General features: G+C 60.8%; 1 long non-coding RNA gene across 1 annotated transcript in view; it reads left to right on the top strand.

Annotated features, from left to right (window-relative positions):
• The window catches only part of LOC148135647 (uncharacterized), a 133,948-nt gene that overhangs the window by 101,995 nt on the left and 6,125 nt on the right, over positions 1 to 25,828 (top strand). The window lies entirely within an intron of this gene.

Genomic DNA, 25,828 nt, shown 5'->3' with positions numbered 1-25,828 from the left:
CTCTCTCTGTCCACCTCCTCTCTGTCCCCCTCCTCTCTGTGCACCCTCCTCTCTATCCCCCCTCTCTCTGACCCCTCTCTCTGCCCACTCTCTCTGGCCCCCCATTCACTGTCCCCCTCTCTGTCCATCCTCTCTCTCTCCCCATCTCTCCCCTCCCTCTCTCCCCCCACTCTCTTGCCTCCCTCTCTCTCTGCCCCCTCTCTCTCTGACTGCCCCTCTCTCTGTCTCCCACTCTCTCTCCCCACTCTCTGTCCCTTCATTTCTCTGTACCCCTCTCTCAATGCCCCCGTCTCTCTCCGTTGCCCTTTCTCTGTCCTCCTCTCTGGCCCCCTCCTCTCTGTCACCCTCTCTCTGTCCCCCTCTCTCTGTCCCCCCTCTCTCTGCCCCCCCCCCGACCCTCCTCTCTGTCCCCACTCTCTGTCCCCATCTCTCTGGCCCCCACTCTCTCCGTTCCCCCTCTCTTGCCCCCGCTCTCTCTCTGCCCCTTATCTCTCTGACCGCCCCTCTCTCTGTGTGCCCCTCTCTCTCCGTTCACCTCTCTCTGTCCTCTCTCTCTCTGTCCTCCAATTCTCTGTCCCCCTGTCTCTGTCCCCCTCTCTCTGTCCCCCTCTCTCCGTTCCCCTCTCTCTGTCCCCACTCTCTCTGTCCCCCTCTCTCTGTCCCCCCTCAGTCCGCTTCTCTCTGCCCCCGTCTCTGTGTCCACCCTCTTTCTATCCCCCCTCTCTCTGTCACCCTCTCTCCCTGTCACACATCTCTCTGTCCCCCCTCTCTCTGTCCCCCTCTCTCCCTGTCACCCACTCTCTGTCCCCCTTGTCTCTGACCCCCTCCTCTCTGTCCCCTCCTCTCTGTCCCCTACTCTCTGTCCCCCCTCTTTTCTGTCCCCCTCTCTCTCTGCCCCCTCTCTCTGTCTGCCCAATCACTGTCCCGCTCTCTGTCCACCCTCTCTCTCTCTTCCCCCTCTTTTTAACCCCCTTTCTCTCCCCATCTCTTCCCTCACTCTCTCCCACCACTCTCTTGCCCCCCTCTCTCTGCCCCTTCTCTCTCTGACCGTCCCCCTCTCTCTGTCCCCCGACTCTCTGTACACCTCTCTCTCGGTTCACCTCTCTCTGTCCCCCCTCTCTCTGTCCCCGCTCTCTCTGTCCCCCCTCTCTCTGTACCACTTTCTCTGTCCACCCTCTCTGTGTCCCCCTCTTTCTCCGTTCCCTCACTCTGTCCCCCCTCTCTGTCTCCCCTCTCTCTGTCGCCCCTCTCTCTGACCCACTCTCTCTGTCCCCCTCTCTCTGTCCCTCTCTCTCCCTGTCACCCCTCTCTCTGCCCCCCCTCTCTTTGTCCCCACTCTCTCTCTGTCCCCCTATCTCTGTCTCCACTCTCTCTCTGTCCCCCCTCACTGTACCCCCTGCTCTGTCACCCTCCTCCCTGTTCCCACTCTCTCTGTTCACCCCTCTCTCTATACCCTCCTCTCACTCTGTCCCCATCTCGCTGTCCCCCCTCTCTTTGTCCCCACTCTCTCTCTATCCCCCTTTCTCTGTCTCCACTCTCTCTCTGTCCCCCCTCTCTGTACCCCCTGGTCTGTCACCCTCCTCTCTGTCTCCACTCTCTCTGTCCCCCTTTCTCTGTCACACCTCTCTCTCCGTTCACCTCTCTCTGTCCTCCCTCTCTCTGTCCTCCTTCTCTCTGTCCCCCTCTCTCTGTCCCCCTCTCTCTCCGTTCCCCTCTCTCTGTCCCCCCTCTCTCTGTCCCCACTCTCTCTCTGTCCCCCTATCTCTGTCTCCACTCTCTCTGTCCCCCCTCTCTGTACCCCCTGCTCTGTCACCCTCCTCTCTGTTCCCACTCTCTCTGTTCACCCCTCTCTCTCCCCTCCTCTCACTCTGTACCCATCTCGCTGTCCCCCCTCTCTTTATCCCCACTCTCTCTCTGTCCAGCTTTCTCTGTCTCGACTCTCTCTCACTGTCCCCCCTCTCTGTACCCCATGGTCTGTCACCCTCCTCTCTGTATCCACTCTCTCTGTCCCCCTCTCTCTGTCCCCCCTCTCTCTCTGTTCACCTCTCTCTGTCCTCCCTCTCTCTGTCCTCCTTCTCTCTGTCCCCCTCTCTCTGTCCCCCTCTCTCTCCGTTCCGCTCTCTCTGTCCCCCCTCTCTCTCCGTTCCCCTCCCTCTGTCCCCCCTCTCTCTATCCCCCTCTCTCTGTCCCCCTCCTCTCTATCCCCCTCTCTCTGTCCCCCCTCTGTCCCACCTTTCTATGACCCCCTCTCTCTGTCCCCCCTCTTTCTGTATCCCCTCTCTCTGTCCCCCTCTCTCCATGTCAACCCTCTCTCTCTGTCCCCCCTCTCTCTGTCCCCACTCTCTCTCTCTGTCTCCCTCTCTCTCTGTCCCCCTCTCAATGGCTCCCTCTCTGTCCCTCCTCTCTCTGTCCCCCCCTCTGTCCCCCCTCTCTGACCCCCCTCTCTCTGTCCTCCCTCTCTCTGTCCTTCTCTCTCTGTCCCCCTGTCTCCCTGTCACCCCTCTCTCTGTCCCCCTTCTCTCTGTCCTCCTCCTCTCTGTCCCCCTCCACTCTGTCCCCCTCCTCTCTGTCCCCCCACCTCTTTTGTCCCCCACTCACTGTCCCCCTCTCTATCCACCCTCTCTCTCTCTTCCCACTCTTTTTAGCCCCCTCTCTCTCTCCATCTCTTCCCTCCCTCTCTCCCCCCACTCTCTTGCCCCTCTCTCTGTCTGCCCCTTCTATCTCTGACTGCCCCTCTCTCTCTCTGTCCCCACTCGCTTTTTCCCCCCTCTCTCTGTACCACTCTCTCTGTCCCCCCTCTCTCTGTGCCCCTCTCGGTCTGTTCACCTCTCTTTGTCCTTCCTCTCTCTGTCCCACTCTCTCAGTCCCCCTCTCTCTCCGTTACCCTCTCTCTGCCCCCCTCTCTCTATCCCCCTCTGTCTGTCCCCCTTCTCTCAATCCCCCTCTCTCTGTACCCCCTCTGTCTCCCCTCTCTCCGTCCCCCCTCTCTCTGTCCCCCCTCTCTCTGTCCCCCTCTCTCCCTGTCACCCCTCTCTCTCTGTCCCCACTCTCTCTCTGTTCCCCTATCTCTGTCTTCACACTCTCTCTGTGTTCCCCTGTCTGTACCCCCTGCTCTGTCACCCTCCTCTCTGTTCCCACTCTCTCTGTCCACCCCTTTCTCTGTACCCTCCTCTCACTCTGTCCCCATCTCTCTGTCCACCCCCCTCTCTCTGTCCCCACTCTCTCTGTCCCCCTATCTCTGCCCCCCCTCTCTGACCCCCCTCTCTGTAACCCATGGTCTGTCACCCTCCTCTCTCTCCCCACTCTCTCTGTCACCTTCTTATTCTGTCCCTTCCTCTCCCTCTGTACCTCTCTCTCTGTCCCCCTCTCTCTGTCCCCCCTCTCTCTCCATTCACCTCTCTCTGTCCTCCCTTTCTCTGTCATCCTTCTCTCTGTCCCCCTCTCTCTGTCCCCCTCTCTCTCCGTTCCCCTCTCTCTGTCCCCCTCTCTCTCCGTTCCCCTCCCTCTGTCCCCCCTCTCTCTATCCCCCTCTCTATGTCCCCCTGCTCTCTATCCCCCTCTCTCTGTCCCCCCTTTCTCTGTCCCCCCTCTCTCTGTCCCCCCTCTCTCTGTCCCCCCTCTTTCTGTATCCCCTCTCTGTGTCCCCCTCTCTCTATGTCACCCCTCTCTCTGTCCCCCTCTCTCTCTGTCCCCACTCTCTCTCTGTCTCCCTCTCTCTCTGTCCCCTCTCTCAATGCCCCCCTCTCTGTCCCCCTCTCTCTGTCCCCCCTCTGTCCCCCCTCTCTGTTCCCCCTCTATCTGTCCCCCCTCTCTCTGTCTCCCCCTCTCTGTCCCCCTTTCTCCCTGTCCCCCCACTATCTCCGTTCCCCTCTCTCTGTCCCCCCTCTCTGTCTCCCCTCTCTCTGTCGCCCCTCTCTCTGACCCACTCTCTCTGTCCCCCCTCTCTCTGTCCCCCTCTCTCCTTGTCACCCCTCTCTCTGACCCCCCTCTCTGTACCCTCTGCTCTGTCACCCTCCTTTCTCTTCCCACTCTCTCTGTTCACCCCTCTCTCTGTACCCTCCTCTCATTCTGTCCCCATCTCGCTGTCCCCCCTCTCTTTGTCCCCACTCTCTCTGTCCCCCTTTCTCTGACTCCACTCTCTCTCTGTCCCCCCTCTCTGTACCCCCTGGTCTGTCACCCTCCTCTCTGTTTCCACTCTCTCTGTCCCCCTCTCTCTGTGCCCCCTCTCTCTCCGTTCACCTCCCTCTGTCCTCCCTCTCTCTGTCCTCCTTCTCGCTGTCCCCCTCTTTCTGTCCCCCTCTCTCTCCGTTCCCCTCTCTCTGTCCCCACTCTCTCTCCGTTCCCCTCCCTCTGCCACCCCTCTCTATCCCCCTCTCTCTGTCCCCCTCCTCTCTATCCCCCTCTCTCTGTCCCGCCTCTGTCCCCCCTTTCTCTGTCCCCCCTCTCTCTGTCCCCGCTCTTTCTGTATCACCTCTCTCTGTCCCCCTCTCTCCATGTCACCTCTCTCTCTGTCCCCCCTCTCTCTCTGTCCCCAATCTCTCTCTGTCTCCCTCTCTCTCTGTCCCCCTCTCTCAATGCCCCCCTCTCTGTCCCCCTCTCTCTGCCCCCCCCTCTCTCTGTCCCCCCTCTCTCTGTCCCCCCTCTCTCTGTCCCCCTTTCTCCCTGTCCCCCCTCTATCTCCGTTCCCCTCTCTCTGTCCCCCCTCTCTGTCTCCCCTCTCTATCCGGCTTTCTCTGTCACCACTCTCTCTCTGTACCGCCTCTCTGTACCTCGTGCTCTCTCACCCTCCTCTCTGTTCCCACTCTCTCTGTTCACCCCTCTCTCTGTATCCTCCTCTCACTCTGTCCCCATCTCGCTGTCCCCCCTCTCTTTGTCCGGCTTTCTCTGTCTCCACTCTCTCGCTGTCCCCCCTCTCTGTACCCCATGGTCTGTCACCCTCCTCTCTGTTTCCACTCTCTCTGTCCCCCTCTCTCTGTCCCCGTCTCTCTCCGTTCACCTCTCGCTGTCCTCCCTTTCTCTGTCCTCCTTTTCTCCGTTCCCCTCTCTCTGTCCCCACTCTCTCTCCGTTCCACTCCCTCTGTCCCCCCTCTCTCTATCCCACTCTCTCTGTCCCCCTCCTCTCTATCCCCCTCTCTCTGCCCCCTCTGTCCCCCCTTTCTCTGTCCCCCCTCTCTGTCCCCCCTCTTTCTGTATCCCCTCTCTGTGTCCCCCTCTCTCCATGTCACCCCTCTCTCTGTCCCCCCTCTCTCTCTGTCCCCACTCTCTCTCTGTCTCCCTCTCTCTCTGTCCTCTCTCTCAATGCCCTCCCTCTGGCCCCCCTCTCTTTGCCCCCCCTCTGTCCCCCCTCTCTGTCCCCCCTCTCTCTGACCCCCTCTTTCTGTCCCCCCTCTCTCTGTCCCCCTTTCTCCCTGTCCCCTCTCTATCTGCGTTCCCCTCTCTCTGTCCCCCCTCTCTGTCTCCCCTCTCTCTGTCGCCCCTCTCTCTGACCCACTCTCTCTGTCCCCCCTCTCTCTGTCCCCCTCTCTCCCTGTCACCCCTCTCTCTGTCCCCCCTCTCTCTGTCCCCACTCTCTCAATGTCTCCCATCTCTGTCTCCACTCTCTCTCTCTCTGTCCCCCCTCTCTGTACCTCCTGCTCTGTCACCCTCCTCTCTGTTCCCACTCTCTCTGTTCACCCCTCTCTCTGTACACTCCTCTCACTCGGTCCCCATCTCGCTGTCCCCCCTCTCTTTGTCCCCACTCTCTCTCTGTCCCACTTTCTCTGTCTCCACTCTCTCTCTGTCCCCCTCTCTCTGTCCCCCTCTCTCCATGTCACCCCTCTCTCTGTCCCCCCCTCTCTCTGTCCCCACCTTTTCTCTGTCTCCCTCTCTCTCTGTCCCCTCTCTCAATGCCCCCCTCTCTGTCCCCCCTCTCTCTGTCGCCCCCTCTGTCTCCCTCTCTGTCCCCCCTCTCTCTGTTCCCCCTCTCTCTGTCCCCCTTTCTCCCTGTCTCCCCTCTATCTCCGTTCCCCTCTCTCTGTCCCCCCTCTCTGTCTCCCCTCTCTCTGCCGCCCCTCTCTCTGACCCACTCTCTCTGTCCCCCCTCTCTCTGTCCCCCTCTCTCCCTGTCACCCCTCTCGCTGTACCCCCCTCCCTCTGTCCCCATTCTCTCTCTGTCCCCCTATCTCTGTCCACCCTCTCTGTACCTCGTGCTCTCTCACCCTCCTCTCTGTTCCCACTCTCTCTTTCACCCCTCTCTCTGTACCCTCCTCTCACTCTGTCCCCATCTCGCTGTCCCCCCTCTCTTTGTCCCCACTCTCTCTCTGTCCCCCTTTCTCTGTCTGCACTCTCTCTCTGTCCCCCCTCTCTGTACCCCATGGTCTGTCACCCTCCTCTCTGTTTCCACTCTCTCTGTCCTCCTTCTCTGTGTCCCCCTCCCTCTGTCCCCCCTCTCTCTATCCCCCTCTCTCTGTCCCCCTCCTCTCAATCCCCCTCTCTCTGTCCCCCCTTTCTCTGTCCCCCCTCTCTCTGTCCCCCCTCTCTCTGTCCCCCCTCTTTCTGTATCCCCTCTCTGTGTCCCCCTCTCTCTATGTCACCCCTCTCTCTGTCCCCCTCTCTCTCTGTCCCCACTCTCTCTCTGTCTCCCTCTCTATCTGTCCCCTCTCTCAATGCCCCCCTCTCTGTCCCCCTCTCTCTGTCTCCCCTCTCTCTGTCGCCCCTCTCTCTGACCCACTCTCTCTGTCCCCCCTCTCTCTGTCCCCCTCTCTCCTTGTCACTCCTCTCTCTGACCCCCCTCTCTGTACCCTCTGCTCTGTCACCCTCCTTTCTCTTCCCACTCTCTCTGTTCACCCCTCTCTCTGTACCCTCCTCTCATTCTGTCCCCATCTCGCTATCCCCCCTCTCTTTGTCCCCACTCTCTCTCTGTCCCCCTTTCTCTGACTCCACTCTCTCTCTGTCCTCCCTCTCTGTACCCCCTGGTCTGTCACCCTCCTCTCTGTTTCCACACTCTCTGTCCCCCTCTCTCTCCGTTCACCTCCCTCTGTCCTCCCTCTCTCTGTCCCCCCCTCTCTCTGTCCCCACCTTCTCTCTGTCTCCCTCTCTCTCTGTCCCCTCTCTCAATGCCCCCCTCTCTGTCCCCCCCTCTCTGTCGCCCCCTCTGTCCCCCTCTCTGTCCCCCCTCTCTCTGTCCCCCCTCTCTCTGTCCCCCTTTCTCCCTGTCCCCCCTCTATCTCCGTTCCCCTCTCTCTGTCCCCCCCTCTCTGTCTCCCCTCTCTCTGCCGCCCCTCTCTCTGACCCACTCTCTCTGTCCCCCTCTCTCTGTTCCCCTCTCTCCCTTTCACCCCTCTCGCTGTACACCCCTCCCTCTGTCCCCACTCTCTCTCTGTCCCCCTATCTCTGTCCACCCTCTCTGTACCTCGTGCTCTCTCACCCTCCTCTCTGTTCCCACTCTCTCTGTTCACCCCTCTCTCTGTACCCTCCTCTCACTCTGTCCCCATCTCGCTGTCCCCCCTCTCTTTGTCCCCACTCTCTCTCTGTCCCCCTTTCTCTGTCTCCACACTCTCTCTCTGTCCCCCCTCTCTGTACCCCATGGTCTGTCACCCTCCTCTCTGTTTCCACTCTCTCTGTCCTCCTTCTCTGTGTCCCCCTCCCTCTGTCCCCCCTCTCTCTATCCCCCTCTCTCTGTCCCCCTCCTCTCAATCCCCCTCTCTCTGTCCCCCCTTTCTCTGTCCCGCCTTTCTCTGTCCCCCCTCTCTCTGTCCCCCTCTTTCTGTATCCCCTCTCTCTGCCCCCTCTCTCCAAGTCACACCTCTCTCTGTCCTCCCTCTCTCTGTCCTCCTTCTCGCTGTCCCCCTCTTTCTGTCCCCCTCTCTCTCCGTTCCCCTCTCTCTGTCCCCACTCTCTCTCCGTTCCCCTCCCTCTGCCCCCCCTCTCTATCCCCCTCTCTCTGTCCCCCTCCTCTCTATCCCCCTCTCTCTGTCCCGCCTCTGTCCCCCCTTTCTCTGTCCCCCCTCTCTCTGTCCCCGCTCTTTCTGTATCACCTCTCTCTGTCCCCCTCTCTCCATGTCACCTCTCTCTCTGTCCCCCCTCTCTCTCTGTCCCCAATCTCTCTCTGTCTCCCTCTCTCTCTGTCCCCCTCTCTCAATGCCCCCCTCTCTGTCCCCCTCTCTCTGCCCCCCCCTCTCTCTGTCCCCCCTCTCTCTGTCCCCCCTCTCTCTGTCCCCCTTTCTCCCTGTCCCCCCTCTATCTCCGTTCCCCTCTCTCTGTCCCCCCTCTCTGTCTCCCCTCTCTATCCGGCTTTCTCTGTCACCACTCTCTCTCTGTACCGCCTCTCTGTACCTCGTGCTCTCTCACCCTCCTCTCTGTTCCCACTCTCTCTGTTCACCCCTCTCTCTGTATCCTCCTCTCACTCTGTCCCCATCTCGCTGTCCCCCCTCTCTTTGTCCGGCTTTCTCTGTCTCCACTCTCTCGCTGTCCCCCCTCTCTGTACCCCATGGTCTGTCACCCTCCTCTCTGTTTCCACTCTCTCTGTCCCCCTCTCTCTGTCCCCGTCTCTCTCCGTTCACCTCTCGCTGTCCTCCCTTTCTCTGTCCTCCTTTTCTCCGTTCCCCTCTCTCTGTCCCCACTCTCTCTCCGTTCCCCTCCCTCTGTCCCCCCTCTCTCTATCCCACTCTCTCTGTCCCCCTCCTCTCTATCCCCCTCTCTCTGCCCCCTCTGTCCCCCCTTTCTCTGTCCCCCCTCTCTGTCCCCCCTCTTTCTGTATCCCCTCTCTGTGTCCCCCTCTCTCCATGTCACCCCTCTCTCTGTCCCCCCTCTCTCTCTGTCCCCACTCTCTCTCTGTCTCCCTCTCTCTCTGTCCTCTCTCTCAATGCCCTCCCTCTGGCCCCCCTCTCTTTGCCCCCCCCTCTGTCCCCCCTCTCTGTCCCCCCTCTCTCTGACCCCCTCTTTCTGTCCCCCCTCTCTCTGTCCCCCTTTCTCCCTGTCCCCTCTCTATCTGCGTTCCCCTCTCTCTGTCGCCCCCTCTGTCTCCCTCTCTGTCCCCCCTCTCTCTGTTCCCCCTCTCTCTGTCCCCCTTTCTCCCTGTCCCCCCTCTATCTCCGTTCCCCTCTCTCTGTCCCCCCTCTCTGTCTCCCCTCTCTCTGCCGCCCCTCTCTCTGACCCACTCTCTCTGTCCCCCCTCTCTCTGTCCCCCTCTCTCCCTGTCACCCCTCTCGCTGTACCCCCCTCCCTCTGTCCCCACTCTCTCTCTGTCCCCCTATCTCTGTCCACCCTCTCTGTACCTCATGCTCTCTCACCCTCCTCTCTGTTCCCACTCTCTCTGTTCACCCCTCTCTCTGTACCCTCCTCTCACTCTGTCCCCATCTCGCTGTCCCCCCTCTCTTTGTCCCCACTCTCTCTCTGTCCCCCTTTCTCTGTCTGCACTCTCTCTCTGTCCCCCCTCTCTGTACCCCATGGTCTGTCACCCTCCTCTCTGTTTCCACTCTCTCTGTCCTCCTTCTCTGTGTCCCCCTCCCTCTGTTCCCCCTCTCTCTATCCCCCTCTCTCTGTCCCCCTCCTCTCAATCCCCCTCTCTCTGTCCCCCCTTTCTCTGTCCCCCCTCTCTCTGTCCCCCCTCTCTCTGTCCCCCCTCTTTCTGTATCCCCTCTCTGTGTCCCCCTCTCTCTATGTCACCCCTCTCTCTGTCCCCCTCTCTCTCTGTCCCCACTCTCTCTCTGTCTCCCTCTCTCTCTGTCCCCTCTCTCAATGCCCCCCTCTCTGTCCCCCTCTCTCTGTCTCCCCTCTCTCTGTCGCCCCTCTCTCTGACCCACTCTCTCTGTCCCCCCTCTCTCTGTCCCCCTCTCTCCTTGTCACTCCTCTCTCTGACCCCCCTCTCTGTACCCTCTGCTCTGTCACCCTCCTTTCTCTTCCCACTCTCTCTGTTCACCCCTCTCTCTGTACCCTCCTCTCATTCTGTCCCCATCTCGCTGTCCCCCCTCTCTTTGTCCCCACTCTCTCTCTGTCCCCCTTCCTCTGACTCCACTCTCTCTCTGTCCCCCCTCTCTGTACCCCCTGGTCTGTCACCCTCCTCTCTGTTTCCACACTCTCTGTCCCCCTCTCTCTGTGCCCCCTCTCTCTCCGTTCACCTCCCTCTGTCCTCCCTCTCTCTGTCCCCTCCTCTCTCTGTCCCCACCTTCTCTCTGTCTCCCTCTCTCTCTGTCCCCTCTCTCAATGCCCCCCTCTCTGTCCCCCCTCTCTCTGTCGCCCCCTCTGTCCCCCTCTCTGTCCCCCCTCTCTCTGTCCCCCCTCTCTCTGTCCCCCTTTCTCCCTGTCCCCCCTCTATCTCCGTTCCCCTCTCTCTGTCCCCCCCTCTCTGTCTCCCCTCTCTCTGCCGCCCCTCTCTCTGACCCACTCTCTCTGTCCCCCTCTCTCTGTTCCCCTCTCTCCCTTTCACCCCTCTCGCTGTACACCCCTCCCTCTGTCCCCACTCTCTCTCTGTCCCCCTATCTCTGTCCACCCTCTCTGTACCTCGTGCTCTCTCACCCTCCTCTCTGTTCCCACTCTCTCTGTTCACCCCTCTCTCTGTACCCTCCTCTCACTCTGTCCCCATCTCGCTGTCCCCCCTCTCTTTGTCCCCACTCTCTCTCTGTCCCCCTTTCTCTGTCTCCACACTCTCTCTCTGTCCCCCCTCTCTGTACCCCATGGTCTGTCACCCTCCTCTCTATTTCCACTCTCTCTGTCCTCCTTCTCTGTGTCCCCCTCCCTCTGTCCCCCCTCTCTCTATCCCCCTCTCTCTGTCCCCCTCCTCTCAATCCCCCTCTCTCTGTCCCCCCTCTGCCCCGCCTTTCTCTGTCCCCCCTCTCTCTGTCCCCCTCTTTCTGTATCCCCTCTCTCTGCCCCCTCTCTCCAAGTCACACCTCTCTCTGTCCACCCTCTCTCTGTCCCCACTCTCTATCTCTGTCTCCCTCTCTCTCTTTCCCCCTCTCTCAACGCCCCCCTCTCTGTCCCCCCTCTCTCTGTCCCCCCCTCTGTCCCCCTTCTCTGTCCCCTCTCTTTCTGTCCCCCCTCTCTCTGTCACCCTTCTCTGTCCACCTTCTCTCTGCCCCCCTCCTCTCTGTCCCCCTCCTCTCTGTCCCCCTCCTCTCTGTCTCCCCACCTCTTTTGTCCCCCACTCACTGTCCCCCTCTCTGACAACCCTCTCTCTGTTCCCCCTCTTTTTAGCCCCCTCTCTCTCCCCATCTCTTCCCTCCCTCTCTCCCCCCACTCTCTTGCCCCCCTCTCTCTCTGCCCCTTCTATCTCTGACCTCCCCTCTCTCTCTGTCCCCACTCTCTCTGTACCCCCCTCTCTCCGTTCCCCTCCCTCTGTCCCCCCTCTCTCTATCCCCCTCTCTCTGTCCCCCTCCTCTCAATCCCCCTCTCTCTGTCCCCCCTCTGCCCCGCCTTTCTCTGTCCCCCCTCTCTCTGTCCCCCCTCTTTCTGTATCCCCTCTCTCTGTTCCCCTCTCTCCATGTCACCCCTCTCTCTGTCCACCCTCTCTTTGTCCCCACTCTCTCTGTCTCCCCCTCTCTCAATGCCGCCCTCTCTGTCCCACCTCTCTCTGTCCCCCCCACCTGTCCCCCTCTGTCCCCTCTCTCTCTGTCCCCTCTCTCTCTGTCACCCCTCTCTCTGTCCACCTTCTCTCTGTCCCCTTCCTCTCTGTCCCCCTCCTCTCTGTCCCCCTCCTCTATGTCTCCCCACCTCTTTTGTCCCCCACCCACTGTCCCCCTCTCTGACCACCCTCTCTCTCTTCCCCCTCTTTTTAGACCCCTCTCTCTCCCCATCTCTTCCCTCCCTCTCTCTCCCCACTCTCTTGCCCCCCTCTCTCTCTGCCCCTTCTATCTCTGACCTCCCCTCTCTCTCTGTCCCCACTCTCTCTGTACCCCTCTCTCTCCGTGGACCTCTCTCTGTCCCCCCTCCCTCTGTCCCCCCTCTCTCTGTACCACTCTCTCTGTCCCCCTCTCTCTATGCCCCTCTCGCTCCGTTCACCTCTCTCTGTCCTCCCTCTCTCTGTCCCCCTCTCTCAGTCCCCCTCTCCCTCCGTTCCCCTCTCTCTGTCCCGCCTCTCTCTATCCCCCTCTGTCTGTCCCCTTCTCTCTATCCCCCTCTCTCTGTACCCCCTCTGTCTCCCCTCTCTCCGTCCCCCCTCTCTCTGTGCCCCCTCTCTCTGTCCCCCTCTCTCCCTGTCACCTCTCTCTCTGTCCCCACTCTCTCTCTGTTCCCCTATCTCTGTCTTCACTCTCTCTCTGTTCCCCTCTCTGTAACCCCTGCTCTGTCACCCTCCTCTCTGTTCCCACTCTCTCTGTCCACCCCTCTCTCTGTACCCTCCTCTCACTCTGTCCCCATCTCTCTGTCCACCCCCCTCTCTCTGTCCCCACTCTCTCTGTCCCCCTATCTCTGCCCACCCTCTCTATCCTCCCCTCTCTGTATCCCCTGGTCTGTCACCCTCCTCTCTCTCCCCACTCTCTCTGTCGCCTTCTCATTCTGTCCCTTCCTCTCCCTCTGCACCCCTCTCTCTGTCCCCTCTCTCTGTCCCCCCACTCTGTTCCCCATCTCTCTACGCCCTCTCTCTCCCCTCTCACTCCATCCTCTCTATTCCCCATTCTCTTGTCCCCCTCTCTGTCTGTCCCCCCTCTCTCTCTGATCCCCTCTCTCTCTATCCCCCTCTCTCTTTGATCCCCTCTCTCTCTGACCAAGCCCTCTCTGGCCCCCTCATCTCTACCCCCTCTCTCTGTCCCTCTCTTTCTCTGTCCCTCCATCTTTCTGTCACCACTCTCTCTGGCCGCCCGCTCTGTCCCCCTCTCTCTTTCCCTCCTCTTTCTTTCCACCCTCTCTCTGGCCCCCTCTTTCTGTTCACCCCTCTCTCTGTACCCTCCTCTCCCTCTGTCCCCATCTCTCTGTCCGCCCCGTCTCTCTGTCCCCCATCTCTCTCTTTCTCCTCTCTCTCTGGCACCCCCTCACTCTGTCCCCTCTCTCTGTCCCCACTCTCCCTGCCCCCCCTCTCTCTGTCCCCCTCTCTCTCTGCCCCCCTCTCTCTGTCCCCCTGTCTCTCTGTCCCCCTCTCTCTGCATAGATCTCTGCCCCCTCTGCCGCCCTCTCTCTGTGACCCTCAATCTCTCTGCACCGCCCCCACCCCACCGTCTCTCCCGCTCTCTGTTCCCCTCTCTCGGTCCCCCTCTCTCTCTGCCCCTCTTTCTCTCTGTCCCCCCGCTCTCAGTACGCCCCATCTGTCACCCTCTCTCAATCCTTCTCTCTGTGCCCCCTCTCCGTCCCCCTGCCCCCCTGCTACGCCCCCGTCTCTCTGTCTCCCCTCTCACACTGTCCCGACTCTCTCTGTTCCCCCCTCTCTATCCCCCTCTCTCTGCACCACCTCTCTCTGTCCTCCCTCTCTCTCTGTCCGCCTCTCTCTCTCCACCTCTTCCTCTGTCCCCCTCTCTCTGTCCCCTCACTCTGTCCCCCTCTTCCTCTGTCCCCCTCTCTCTCTTTCCTCCTCAATCTCTGTCACCCCTCTCTCTTCCCCCTCTGCCCCCTCTCTCTGACCCCCTCTCCCTGTGTTCCCTCCTCTCTCAGTCCCCCTCTCTCTCTGTCCCCACTCTCTCTGTCCGCCCGCTCTGTCCCCCTCTCTCTCTGTCCCCACTCTCTCTGTCCGCCCGCTCTGTCCCCCTCTCTCTTCCCCCCTCTTTCTTTCCACCCTCTCTCTGTCACCCCTCTTTCTGTCAACCCCTCTCTATGTACCCTCCGCTCCCTCTGTCCCCACTGTCTGTCCACCCCCTCTCTCTGTCCCCACTCTCTCACTTTCTCCCCTCTCTCTTTCCCCCCGCTCTGTCCCCCTCTGTCTGTCCCCACTCTCTCTATCACCCTCCTCTCTGTCCCCATTCTCTCTGTCCACCCCTCTCTCTGTACCTTCCTCTCAGTCTGTCCCCATCTCTCTGTCCACCCCCCTCTCTCCTTCCCCACTCTCTGTCTGTCCCCTATCTCTGTCCCCCCACTCTCTGTCCCCCCTCTCTGTACCCCCTGCTCTGTCACCCACCTCTCTGTCCCCACTCTCTCTGTCACCTTCTCACTCTGTCCCTTCCTCTCCCTCTGTTCCCATCCCTCTGTCCACCCTCTCTCTCTGTCCGCCTCTCTCTGTCCCCCTCTTTCTCTGTCCCTCCCTCTCTCTGCCCCCACTCTCTGTCCTCCCCCTCTGTCCCCGTTTCTCTTTCTCCCTTCTTTCTTTCCACCCTCTCTCTGTCCCCTCTTTCTGTCCACCCCTCTCTGTGTCCCCCTCTCTCTGTACCCCCTCTCTGTCCGTTCCCCTCTTTCTGTCCCCTCTTCTCTATCCCTCCTCTCTGGCCCCCCTCTCTCTCCGTTCCCCTCTCTCTGACCCCCCTCTCTCTATCCTCTTCTCTCTTTCCCCCTCTCTCTATCCACCTCTCTGACCCCCTCTCTCTGTCCCCCCTTTCTCTATCCCCCTCTCTCTGTACCACCTCTCTCTGTCACCCCTCTCTCTTCCCCCTCTGCCCCCACTGACCCCCACTCCCTCTGTTCCCTCCTCTCTCCGTCCCACTCTCTCTGTTCCCCACTCTCTGCACCCCCTCTCTCTCTGTCCCCCCTCTCTGTCCCTCCCTCTCTCTCTGTCCACCTCTCTGTGTACACCTCTCTGTGCCCCCTCTGCCGCCCTCTCTCTGTGAACCCCACTCTCTCTGCCTCCCACCCCTGTCTCTCCCCTCTCTGTCCCCCTCTCTCGGTCCCCCTCTCTCTGCCCCTCCTTCTCTCTGTCACCACGCTCTCAGTCCGCCCACTCTGAACCCACTCTCTCATTCCCTTCTCTCTGTCCCCCATCTCTGTCCCCCTGCCCCCTCTACTGCGCCCCAGTCTCTCTGTCTCCCCTCTCTCACTGCCCCCACTCTCTCTGTCCCCTCTCTCTCTGTCCCTCCTTCTCCCTGTACGCCCCTCTGTCACCCCTCTCTCTCCCCCCTCCCTCTGTCCCCCCTCTCTCTTTCCCCCTCTCTCTGTCCCACCTCTGTCCCCCCTCTCTCTATCCCCCTCTCTCTGTCCCCCCTCTGTCCCCCCTCTCTCTATCCCCCTCTCTCTGTCCCCCCTCTGTCCCCCCTCTCTCTCCGTTCCCCTCTCTCTGTCCCCCTCTTTCTATCCCCCTTCTCTCTGTCGCCCCCATCCACCTCTCTCTGACCTCTCACGCCTCTTTCTGTCCCTCTCTCACTGTCCCCCCCCTCTCAATCCCCCCTGTCTCCACTGTCCCCCCTCGTTTTACCCAACTCTCTGTCCCCCTCTCTCTTTCCCTCTCTCTCTGTACCCCACTCTCCCTGTCACCCCTCTGTCTGTCCCCCCTCCTTCTGTACCCTCCTCTCCCTCTGTGTCCATCTCTCTGTCCACCTCTCTCTCTCTCTGTCCCCCCACTCACTATCACCCTCTCTCTGTCCACACTCTCTCTCTATCCCCTCTCTTTACCCCTTCTCTCCCCATCTCTCCCCTACCTCTCTCTCGCCACTCTCTTGTCCCCCTCTCCATCTCTGTCCCCTCCCTCTCTGACCGCCCCGCTCTCTGTCCACTCGTCTCTGCCCCCCCTCTCTCTGTCCCACCCTCTCTCTGTCCCCACTTTCTCTGTTCACCCCCCTCTCCCTGTCCCCACTCTCTCTGTCCCCCTATCTCTGCCCCCCCCCTCTGTCCCCCCTTCTCTGTACCCCCTGCTCTGTCATGCTCCTCTCTCTCCCCACTCTCTCTGTCACCTTCTCACTTTGTTCCTCCCTCTCCCTCTGTACCCCTCTCTCTGTCCCCCCACTCTCTTCCCCATCTCTCTACGCCCTCTCTCTCTCCTATCACTCCATCCTCTCTCTTCCCCATTCTCTTGTCCCCCTCTCTGTCTGTCCCCCCTCTCTCTCCATCACCTCTCTCTGTCCTCCCTCTCTCTGTCCCCCACTCTCCATGTCACCCCTCTCTCTGTCCCCCCTCTCTCTCTGTCCCCACTTTCTCTCTGTCTCCCTCTCTCTCTGTCGCCTCTCTCAATGCCCCCCTCTCTGTCCCCCCTCTCTCTGTCCCCCACGTCCCCCTCTCTGTCCCCCCTCTCTCTGTCCCCCCTCTCTCTGTCCCCCTTTCTCCCTGCCCCCCCTCTATCTCCGTTCCTCTCTCTCTGCCGCCCCTCTCTCTGGCCCACTCTCTATGTGCCCCCTCTCTCTGTCCCCCTCTCTCCCTGTCACCCCTCTCTCTGTCCCACCCTCCCTCTGTACCCACTCTCTCTCTGTCCCCCTATCTCTGTCCACCCTCTCTGTACCTCCTGCTCTGTCACCCTCCTCTCTGTTCCCACTCTCTCTGTTCACCCCCTCTCTGTACCCTCCTCTCACTCTGTCCCCATCTCGCTGTCCCCCCTCTCTTTGTCCCCACTCTCTCTCTGTCCCCATTTCTCTGTCTCCACTCTCTCTCTCTGTCCCCCCTCTCTGTACCCCATGGTCTGTCACCCTCCTCTCTGTTTCCACTCTCTCTGTCCTCCTTCTCTGTGTCCCCCTCCCTCTGTCCCCCCTCTCTCTATCCCCCTCTCTCTGTCCCCCTCCTCTCAATCCCCCTCTCTCTGTCCCCCCTCTGCCCCGCCTTTCTCTATCCCCCTCTCTCTGTCCCCCCTCTTTCTGTATCCCCTCTCTCTGCCCCCTCTCTCCAAGTCACGCCTCTCTCTGTCCACCCTCTCTCTGTCCCCACTCTCTCTCTGTCTCCCTCTCTCTCTGTCCCCCTCTCTCAATGCCGCCCTCTCTGTCCCCCCTCCCTCTGTCCCCCCCCTTGTCCCCCCTCTCTGTCCCCTCTCTCTCTGTCCCCCCTCTCTCTGTCACCCTTCTCTCTGTCCACCTTCTCTCTGTCCCCCTCCTCTCTGTCCCCCTCCTCTCTGTCTCCCCACCTCTTTTGTCCCCCACTCACTGTCCCCCTCTCTGTCCACCCTCTCTCTCTTCCCCCTCTTTTTAGCCCCCTCTCTCTCCCCATCTCTTCCCTCCCTCTCTCCCCCCACTCTCTTGCCCCCCTCTCTCTCTGCCCCTTCTATCTCTGACCTCCCCTCTCTCTCTGTCCCCACTCCCTCTGTCCCCCCTCTCTCTATCCCCCTCTCTCTGTCCCCCTCCTCTCAGTCCCCCTCTCTCTGTCCCCCCTCTGCCCCGCCTTTCTCTGTCCCCCCTCTCTCTGTCCCCCCTCCTTCTGTATCCCCTCTCTCTGTTCCCCTCTCTCCATGTCACCCCTCTCTCTGTCCACCCTCTCTCTGTCCCCACTCTCTCTGTCTGCCTCTCTCTCTGTCCCCCTCTCTCAATGCCGCCCTCTCTGTCCCACCTCTCTCTGTCCCCCCCTCTGTCCCCCCTCTCTGTCCACTCTCTCTCTGTCCCCTCTCTCTCTGTCACCCCTCTCTCTGTCCATCTTCTGTCTGTCCCCCTCCTCTCTGACCCCCTCCTCTCTGTCTCCCCACCTCTTTTGTCCCCCACTCACTGCCCCCTCTCTGTCCACCCTCTCTCTCGCTTCCCCCTCTTTTTAGACCCCTCTCTCTCCCCATCTCTTCCCTCCCTCTCTCCCCCCACTCTCTTGCCTTCCTCTCTCTCTGCCCCTTCTATCTCTGACCTCCCCTCTCTCTCTGTCCCCACTCTCTCTGTATCCCTCTCTCTCCGTTGACCTCTCTCTGTCTGCCCCCTCCCTCTGTCCCCCCTCTCTCTGCACCACTCTCTCTGTCCCCCTCTCTCTGTGCCCCACTCGGTCCGTTCACCTCTCTCTGTCCTCCCTCTCTCTGTCCCCCTCTCTCAGTCCCCCTCTCCCTCCGTTCCCCTCTCTCTGTCCCCCCTCTCTCTAACCCCCTCTGTCTGTCCCCTTATCTCTATCTCCCTCTCTCTGTCCCCCTCTCTCAGTCCCCCTCTCCCTCCGTTCCCCTCTCTCTGTCCCCCCTCTCTCTAACCCCCTCTGTCTGTCCCCTTCTCTCTATCTCCCTCTCTCTGTACCCCCTCTGTCTCCCCTCTCTCCGTCCCCCCTCTCTCTGTCCCTCCTCTCTCTGTCCCCCTCTCTCCCTGTCACCTCTCTCTCTCTGTCCCCACTCTCTCTCTGTTCCCCTATCTCTGTCTTCACTCTCTCTCTGTTCCCCTCTCTGTAACCCCTGCTCTGTCACCCTCCTCTCTGTTCCCACTCTCTCTGTCCACCCCTCTCTCTGTACCCTCCTCTCACTCTGTCCCCATCTCTCTGTCCACCCCCCTCTCTCTGTCCCCACTCTCTCTGTCCCCCTATCTCTGCCCACCCTCTCTATCCCCCCCTCTCTGTATCCCCTGGTCTGTCACCCTCCTCTCTCTCCCCACTCTCTCTGTCACCTTCTCATTCTGTCCCTTCCTCTCTCTCTGTACCCCTCTCTCTGTCCCCCTCTCTCTGTCCCCCCACTCTGTTCCCCATCTCTCTACGCCCTCTCTCTCCCCTCTCACTCCATCCTCTCTATTCCCCATTCTCTTGTCCCCCTCTCTGTCTGTCCCCCCTCTCTCTCTGATCCCCTCTCTCTATTCCCCCTCTCTGTTTGATCCCCTCTCTCTCTGACCAAGCCCTCTCTGGCCCCCTCCTCTCTGCCCCCTCTCTCTGTCCCTCTCTTTCTCTGTCCCTCCATCTTTCTGTCACCACTCTCTCTGGCCGCCCGCTCTGTCCCCCTCTCTCTTTCCCCCCTCTTTCTTTCCACCCTCTCTCTGCCCCCCTCTTTCTGTCCACCCCTCTCTCTGTACCCTCCTCTCCCTCTGTCCCCATCTCTCTGTCCACCCCGTCTCTCTGTACTCCATCTCTCTCTTTCTCCTCTCTCTCTGGCACCGCCTCACTCTGTCCCCTCTCTCTGTCCCCACTCTCCCTGTCCCCCTGTCTCTGTCCCCCTCTCTCTGTACAGCTCTCTCTGCCCCCTCTGCCGCCCCTCTCTCTGTGACCCTCAATCTCTCTGCACCGCCCCCACCCCACCGTCTCTCCCGCTCTCTGTTCCCCTCTCTCGGTCCCCCTCTCTCTCTGCCCCTCTTTCTCTCTGTCCCCCCGCTCTCAGTACGCCCCATCTGTCACCCTCTCTCAATCCTTCTCTCTCTGTGCCCCCTCTCCGTCCCCCTGCCCCCCTGCTACGTCCCCGTCTCTCTGTCTCCCCTCTCACACTGTCCCGACTCTCTCTGTTCCCCCCCTCTCTATCCCCCTCTCTCTGTACCACCTCTCTCTGTCCTCCCTCTCTCTCTGTCCGCCTCTCTCTCTCCCCCTCTTCCTCTGTCCCCCTCTCTCTGTCCCCTCACTCTGTCCCCCTCTTCCTCTGTCCCCCTCTCTCTGTCCCCTCACTCTGTCCCCCTCTTCCTCTGTCCCCCTCTCTCTCTGTCCTCCTCTCTCTCTGTCACCCCTCTCTCTTCCCCCTCTGCCCCCTCTCTCTGACTCCCTCTCCCTGTGTTCCCTACTCTCTCAGTCCCCCTCTCTCTCTGTCCCCACTCTCTCTGTCCGCCCGCTCTGTCCCCCTCTCTCTCTGTCCCCACTCTCTCTGTCCGCCCGCTCTGTCCCCCTCTCTCTTCCCCCCTCTTTCTTTCCACCCTCTCTCTGTCACCCCTCTTTCTGTCAACCCCTCTCTATGTACCCTCCGCTCCCTCTGTCCCCACTGTCTGTCCACCCCCTCTCTCTGTCCCCACTCTCTCACTTTCTCCCCTCTCTCTTTCCCCCCGCTCTGTCCCCCTCTGTCTGTCCCCACTCTCTCTATCACCCTCCTCTCTGTCCCCATTCTCTCTGTCCACCCCTCTCTCTGTACCTTCCTCTCAGTCTGTCCCCATCTCTCTGTCCACCCCCCTCTCTCCTTCCCCACTCTCTGTCTGTCCCCTATCTCTGTCCCCCCACTCTCTGTCCCCCCTCTCTGTACCCCCTGCTCTGTCACCCACCTCTCTGTCCCCACTCTCTCTGTCACCTTCTCACTCTGTCCCTTCCTCTCCCTCTGTTCCCATCCCTCTGTCCACCCTCTCTCTCTGTCCGCCTCTCTCTGTCCCCCTCTTTCTCTGTCCCTCCCTCTCTCTGCCCCCACTCTCTGTCCTCCCCCTCTGTCCCCGTTTCTCTTTCTCCCTTCTTTCTTTCCACCCTCTCTCTGTCCCCTCTTTCTGTCCACCCCTCTCTGTGTCCCCCTCTCTCTGTACCCCCTCTCTGTCCGTTCCCCTCTTTCTGTCCCCTCTTCTCTGTCCCTCCTCTCTGCCCCCCCTCTCTCTCCGTTCCCCTCTCTCTGACCCCCCTCTCTCTATCCTCTTCTCTCTTTCCCCCTCTCTCTATCCACCTCTCTGACCCCCTCTCTCTGTCCCCCCTTTCTCTATCCCCCTCTCTCTGTACCACCTCTCTCTGTCACCCCTCTCTCTTCCCCCTCTGCCCCCACTGACCCCCACTCCCTCTGTTCCCTCCTCTCTCCGTCCCACTCTCTCTGTTCCCCACTCTCTGCACCCCCTCTCTCTCTGTCCCCCCTCTCTGTCCCTCCCTCTCTCTCTGTCCACCTCTCTGTGTACACCTCTCTCTGCCCCCTCTGCCGCCCTCTCTCTGTGAACCCCACTCTCTCTGCCTCCCACCCCCGTCTCTCCCCTCTCTGTCCCCCTCTCTCGGTCCCCCTCTCTCTGCCCCTCCTTCTCTCTGTCACCACGCTCTCAGTCCGCCCACTCTGAACCCACTCTCTCATTCCCTTCTCTCTGTCCCCCCATCTCTGTCCCCCTGCCCCCTCTACTGCGCCCCAGTCTCTCTGTCTCCCCTCTCTCACTGCCCCCACTCTCTCTGTCCCCTCTCTCTCTGTCCCTCCTTCTCCCTGTACGCCCCTCTGTCACCCCTCTCTCTCCCCCCTCCCTCTGTCCCCCCTCTCTCTTTCCCCCTCTCTCTGTACCGCCTCTGTCCCCCCTCTCTCTAACCCCTCTCTCTGTCCCCCCTCTGTCCCCCCTCTCTCTATCCCCCTCTCTCTGTCCCCCCTCTGTCCCCCCTCTCTCTCCATTCCCCTCTCTCTGTCCCCCTCTTTCTATCCCCCTTCTCTCTGTCGCCCCCATCCACCTCTCTCTGACCTCTCACGCCTCTTTCTGTCCCTCTCTCACTGTCCCCCCTCTCGCAATCCCCCCTGTCTCCACTGTCCCCCCTCGTTTTACCCAACTCTCTGTCCCCCTCTCTCTTTCCCTCTCTCTCTGTACCCCTCTCTCCCTGTCACCCCTCTGTCTGTCCCCCCTCCTTCTGTACCCTCCTCTCCCTCTGTGTCCATCTCTCTGTCCACCTCTCTCTCTCTCTGTCCCCCCACTCACTATCACCCTCTCTCTGTCCACACTCTCTCTCTATCCCCTCTCTTTACCCCTTCTCTCCCCATCTCTCCCCTACCTCTCTCTCGCCACTCTCTTGTCCCCCTCTCCATCTCTGTCCCCTCCCTCTCTGACCGCCCCGCTCTCTGTCCACTCGTCTCTGCCCCCCCTCTCTCTGTCCCACCCTCTCTCTGTCCCCACTTTCTCTGTTCACCCCCCTCTCCCTGTCCCCACTCTCTCTGTCCCCCTATCTCTGCCCCCCTCTGTCCCCCCTTCTCTGTACCCCCTGCTCTGTCATGCTCCTCTCTCTCCCCACTCTCTCTGTCACCTTCTCACTTTGTTCCTCCCTCTCCCTCTGTACCCCTCTCTCTGTCCCCCCACTCTCTTCCCCATCTCTCTACGCCCTCTCTCTCTCCTATCACTCCATCCTCTCTCTTCCCCATTCTCTTGTCCCCCTCTCTGTCTGTCCCCCCTCTCTCTCCATCACCTCTCTCTGTCCTCCCTCTCTCTGTCCCCCACTCTCCATGTCACCCCTCTCTATGTCCCCCCTCTCTCTCTGTCCCCACTTTCTCTCTGTCTCCCTCTCTCTCTGTCGCCTCTCTCAATGCCCCCCTCTCTGTCCCCCCTCTCTCTGCCCCCCCCGTCCCCCTCTCTGTCCCCCCTCTCTCTGTCCCCCCTCTCTCTGTCCCCCTTTCTCCCTGCCCCCCCTCTATCTCCGTTCCCCTCTCTCTGCCGCCCCTCTCTCTGGCCCACTCTCTATGTGCCCCCTCTCTCTGTCCCCCTCTCTCCCTGTCACCCCTCTCTCTGTCCCACCCTCCCTCTGTACCCACTCTCTCTCTGTCCCCCTATCTCTGTCCACCCTCTCTGTACCTCCTGCTCTGTCACCCTCCTCTCTGTTCCCACTCTCTCTGTTCACCCCCTCTCTGTACCCTCCTCTCACTCTGTCCCCATCTCGCTGTCCCCCCTCTCTTTGTCCCCACTCTCTCTCTGTCCCCATTTCTCTGTCTCCACTCTCTCTCTCTGTCCCCCCTCTCTGTACCCCATGGTCTGTCACTCTCCTCTCTGTTTCCACTCTCTCTGTCCTCCTTCTCTGTGTCCCCCTCCCTCTGTCCCCCCTCTCTCTATCCCCCTCTCTCTGTCCCCCTCCTCTCAAACCCCCTCTCTCTGTCCCCCCTCTGCCCCGCCTTTCTCTATCCCCCTCTCTCTGTCCCCCCTCTTTCTGTATCCCCTCTCTCTGCCCCCTCTCTCCAAGTCACGCCTCTCTCTGTCCACCCTCTCTCTGTCCCCACTCTCTCTCTGTCTCCCTCTCCCTCTGTCCCCCTCTCTCAATGCCCCCCTCTCTGTCACCCCTCCCTCTGTCCCCCCCACTTTGTCCCCCCTCTCTGTCCCCTCTCTCTCTGTCCCCCCTCTCTCTGTCACCCTTCTCTCTGTCCACCTTCTCTCTGTCCCCCTCCTCTCTGTCCCCCTCCTCTCTGTCTCCCCACCTCTTTTGTCCCCCACTCACTGTCCCCCTCTCTGTCCACCCTCTCTCTCTTCCCCCTCTTTTTAGCCCCCTCTCTCTCCCCATCTCTTCCCTCCCTCTCTCCCCCCACTCTCTTGCCCCCCTCTCTCTCTGCCCCTTCTATCTCTGACCTCCCCTCTCTCTCTGTCCCCACTCCCTCTGCCCCCCTCTCTCTATCCCCCTCTCTCTGTCCCCCTCCTCTCAGTCCCCCTCTCTCTGTCCCCCCCTCTGCCCCGCCTTTCTCTGTCCCCCCTCTCTCTGTCCCCCCTCTTTCTGTATCCCCTCTCTCTGTTCCCCTCTCTCCATGTCACCCCTCTCTCTGTCCACCCTCTCTCTGTCCCCACTCTCTCTGTCTGCCTCTCTCTCTGTCCCCCTCTCTCAATGCCGCCCTCTCTGTCTCACCTCTCTCTGTCCCCCCCTCTGTCCCGCCTCTCTGTCCACTCTCCCTCTGTCCCCTCTCTCTCTGTCACCCCTCTCTCTGTCCATCTTCTCTCTGTCCCCCTCCTCTCTGTCCCCCTCCTCTCTGTCTCCCCACCTCTTTTGTCCCCCACTCACTGACCCCTCTCTGTCCACCCTCTCTCTCGCTTCCCCCTCTTTTTAGACCCCTCTCTCTCCCCATCTCTTCCCTCCCTCTCTCCCCCCACTCTCTTGCCTTCCTCTCTCTCTGCCCCTTCTATCTCTGACCTCCCCTCTCTCTCTGTCCCCACTCTCTCTGTACCCCTCTCTCTCCGTTGACCTCTCTCTGTCTCCCCCCTCCCTCTGTCCCCCCTCTCTCTGCACCACTCTCTCTGTCCCCCTCTCTCTGTGCCCCACTCGGTCCGTTCACCTCTCTCTGTCCTCCCTCTCTCTGTCCCCCTCTCTCAGTCCCCCTCTCCCTCCGTTCCCCTCTCTCTGTCCCCCCTCTCTCTAACCCCCTCTGTCTGTCCCCTTCTCTCTATCTCCCTCTCTCTGTACCCCCTCTGTCTCCCCTCTCTCCGTCCCCCCTCTCTCTGTCCCCCCTCTCTCTGTCCCCCTCTCTCCCTGTCACCTCTCTCTCTCTGTCCCCACACTCTCTCTGTTCCCCTATCTCTGTCTTCACTCTCTCTCCGTTCCCCTCTCTGTAACCCCTGCTCTGTCACCCTCCTCTCTGTTCCCACTCTCTCTGTCCACCCCTCTCTCTGTACCCTCCTCTCACTCTGTCCCCATCTCTCTGTCCACCCCCCTCTCTCTGTCCCCACTCTCTCTGTCCCCCTATCTCTGCCCACCCTCTCTATCCCCCCCTCTCTGTATCCCCTGGTCTGTCACCCTCCTCTCTCTCCCCACTCTCTCTGTCACCTTCTCATTCTGTCCCTTCCTCTCCCTCTGTACCCCTCTCTCTGTCCCCCTCTCTCTGTCCCCCCACTCTGTTCCCCATCTCTCTACGCCCTCTCTCTCCCCTCTCACTCCATCCTCTCTATTCCCCATTCTCTTGTCCCCCTCTCTGTCTGTCCCCCCTCTCTCTCTGATCCCCTCTCTCTATCCCCCTCTCTCTTTGATCCCCTCTCTCTCTGACCAAGCCCTCTCTGGCCCCCTCCTCTCTGCCCCCTCTCTCTGTCCCTCTCTTTCTCTGTCCCTCCATCTTTCTGTCACCACTCTCTCTGGCCGCCCGCTCTGTCCCCCTCTCTCTTTCCCCCCTCTTTCTTTCCACCCTCTCTCTGGCCCCCTCTTTCTGTCCACCCCTCTCTCTGTACCCTCCTCTCCCTCTGTCCCCATCTCTCTGTCCACCCCGTCTCTCTGTCCTCCATCTCTCTCTTTCTCCTCTCTCTCTGGCACCCCCTCACTCTGTCCCCTCTCTCTGTCCCCACTCTCCCTGTCCCCCTGCCTCTCTGTCCCCCTCTCTCTGTACAGCTCTCTCTGCCCCCTCTGCCGCCCCTCTCTCTGTGACCCTCAATCTCTCTGCACCGCCCCCACCCCACCGTCTCTCCCGCTCTCTGTTCCCCTCTCTCGGTCCCCCTCTCTCTCTGCCCCTCTTTCTCTCTGTCCCCCCGCTCTCAGTACGCCCCATCTGTCACCCTCTCTCAATCCTTCTCTCTGTGCCCCCTCTCCGTCCCCCTGCCCCCCTGCTACGTCCCCGTCTCTCTGTCTCCCCTCTCACACTGTCCCGACTCTCTCTGTTCCCCCTCTCTCTATCCCCCTCTCTCTGTACCACCTCTCTCTGTCCTCCCTCTCTCTCTGTCCGCCTCTCTCTCTCCCCCTCTTCCTCTGTCCCCCTCTCTCTGTCCCCTCACTCTGTCCCCCTCTTCCTCTGTCACCCTCTCTCTCTGTCCTCCTCTCTCTCTGTCACCCCTCTCTTCCCCCTCTGCCCCCTCTCTCTGACTCCCTCTCCCTGTGTTCCCTACTCTCTCAGTCCCCCTCTCTCTCTGTCCCCACTCTCTCTGTCCGCCCGCTCTGTCCCCCTCTCTCTTCCCCCCTTTTTCTTTCCACCCTCTCTCTGTCCCCCTCTTTCTGTCAACCCCTCTCTATGTACCCTCCTCTCCCTCTGTCCCCACTCTCTGTCCACCCCCTCTCTCTGTCCCCACTCTCTCACTTTCTCTCCTCTCTCTTTCCCCCCGCTCTGTCCCCCTCTTTCTGTCCCCACTCTCTCTATCACCCTCAGTCTGTCCCCATCTCTCTGTCCACCCCCCTCTCTCCTTCCCCACTCTCTGTCCCCTATCTCTGTCCCCCCACTCTCTGTCCCCCATCTCTGTACCCCCTGCTCTGTCACCCACCTCTCTGTCCCCACTCTCTCTGTCACCTTCTCACTCTGTCCCTTCCTCTCCCTCTGTTCCCATCTCTCTGTCCCCCCATCTCTCTCCCCCTGCCCCATCTACTGCGCCCCAGCCTCTCTGTCTCCCCTCTCTCACTGCCCCCACTCTCTCTGTCCCCTTTCTCTCTGTCCCACCTTCTCCCTGTACGCCCCTCTGTCACCCCTCTCTCTCCCCCCTCCCTCTGTCCCCCTCTCTCTATCCCCCTCTCTCTGTCCCCCCTCTCTCTCCGTTCCCCTCTCTCTCTGTCCCCCTCTTTATGTCCCCCTTCTCTCTGTCAACCCATCCACCTCTCTCTGACCCCTCACGCCTCTTTCTGTCCCTCTCTCGCTGCCCCC

The sequence above is a fragment of the Chiloscyllium plagiosum genome, unplaced genomic scaffold (assembly GCF_037043375.1).
Source record: "Chiloscyllium plagiosum isolate Xiang-an unplaced genomic scaffold, Cpla_swu_hap1 HiC_scaffold_49, whole genome shotgun sequence".
Classification (NCBI taxonomy): Eukaryota; Metazoa; Chordata; class Chondrichthyes; order Orectolobiformes; family Hemiscylliidae; genus Chiloscyllium; species Chiloscyllium plagiosum.
The sequence above is the reverse complement of the archived record's forward strand: the minus strand, read 5'-3'. Positions and strand labels throughout refer to the sequence as shown.